General features: G+C 31.8%; 3 non-coding genes across 3 annotated transcripts; all 3 read left to right on the forward strand.

Moving 5' to 3' along the window:
• On the forward strand, nt 1-72 carry Trnap-agg (transfer RNA proline (anticodon AGG)). Its single transcript has one exon. It is a non-coding gene; the product is annotated as a tRNA-Pro (tRNA).
• A 718-nt stretch (nt 73-790) lies between these two features.
• Trnap-agg (transfer RNA proline (anticodon AGG)) lies at nt 791-862 on the forward strand. Its single transcript has one exon. It is a non-coding gene; the product is annotated as a tRNA-Pro (tRNA).
• Nucleotides 863-1,088: 226 nt separating this feature from the next.
• On the forward strand, nt 1,089-1,160 carry Trnap-agg (transfer RNA proline (anticodon AGG)). The gene has a single exon. It is a non-coding gene; the product is annotated as a tRNA-Pro (tRNA).
• The last annotated feature ends 606 nt before the right edge of the window (nt 1,161-1,766 follow it).

A 1,766-nucleotide genomic window follows, 5' to 3' on the forward strand; every position in this document is an offset into this window, starting at 1 on the left:
GGCTCGTTGGTCTAGGGGTATGATTTCCGCTTAGGGTGCGGGAGGTCCCGGGTTCAAATCCCGGACGAGCCCAAGAGCAAATATTTTATAAAATAATATTATTTGTTTTAAAAAAGGAAATAATACAAAATAATAAAAATTAAGTTTTATACACTTGAAGGAAGACAAGTGTAGAAGACGAGATTATGTATCTCATATTTTTATCTATCAATTATTATATATTTAAAGCATTATCTTTTCTGGTTTGAATACTTAGTACTAAGAGCAAAAAAAGAAAACATACAGATATAAAAATGGTTTGAAATATTTTCAATATTAAATGATATTAACATTTTTCTGGAAGCATTAGGCGTGTTTTAAAAGCTAAATCGGTGACAATGACTGAAAGGCGAAATATGTTGGCAATGCGGGCAAGAACAATCAGCTGATATTCAATTTGTTTACAGTTTCATCTGCCAAAATAAAGTTTACCGTTATTATCAATAACTTTTTTTTTGGAAAAAATTGAACTATTTTGACAGAAAAACGATTAACTGGCAATGCCTCTATTTCAATATACAAGCTAAGATAGATTTTGACAAGCTAATATAAATATTTTGGCCAACTTTTCCATACAAAATATGCTAATAGCTTAATGTGCTGGTCAAATAAAACACGATTATTAACACATTTATATGAAAATGAATAAATATACTATACATATGTCTATACAAAAAACCGAAAACCTGTTCTAAATCAGGTGTGGACCCCTGGTCAGTCAGCGTGTTTAACGTACAGTTTGGGTACCACTGGCTCGTTGGTCTAGGGGTATGATTTCCGCTTAGGGTGCGGGAGGTCCCGGGTTCAAATCCCGGACGAGCCCAAGTTAGCTACTTTTTGGAACTCGTAACATCCTTTCGTTTTACAAATTTTACAAAATCAAAACAATATTGCAAAGCGTGAGAGAGTTTTCGGCTACAGTGAAATGCTCAACTACTTTATAAAGATAGATTTATTTTTATTATTTTATTTATATTTTCTGTTTTGTTAATATTAAATTATAATTTACTATAATCCAACCACATTTTCGAAATGTTTAAAATGCAACCGGCTCGTTGGTCTAGGGGTATGATTTCCGCTTAGGGTGCGGGAGGTCCCGGGTTCAAATCCCGGACGAGCCCAAGATATAAACTTTTTAACAAAAGAACTTTGAGAGTACACGTATGTATATGTGTATTGAAAAGAAAATATATAAATGTGGCTCTGGACAGAAGAAGAACTCATAGTTCCATTTATCAATCCAAAACCTGCAGTTAAAGTGAACAATAGTCGTTTTAGAAAATTTAAAGTCGCTTTGAAACGTATTGTGAAGGAAAAATGTCCCCCTAAATTATCGTTCGAAGTCTGTTATAAAATATTATAAATTGCTGTAGAAATTATCAGTTGCCCCACTCACTATAATATTTTACTCAATAATACAGCACTTATTATCCGCTAATAACATTATCAGCTTTTAAATACTGATTTCTTTAATGACTGCAAAGTTGCATCTAATAATCTAGCTAATCAATTATTTTTTAGCTTGACTTGATTTATATGACAAGTTGTCAATTATTTACTTGTATCTGTTATTTTCGCAGTAATCTACGGTATAAACAGTATGCATTTTATTGCCATAATAAAGAATTTTACGATCTTAGATTTATTATAATCTAGACTTGTGAAATTTATTAACTCATTGCGCACTTGAGTGGTAGGTTGTGACTAATAATTTATTTAATGAAAGG

This window comes from Bactrocera dorsalis, chromosome 1, assembly GCF_023373825.1.
Source record: "Bactrocera dorsalis isolate Fly_Bdor chromosome 1, ASM2337382v1, whole genome shotgun sequence".
NCBI lineage: Eukaryota > Metazoa > Arthropoda > Insecta > Diptera > Tephritidae > Bactrocera > Bactrocera dorsalis.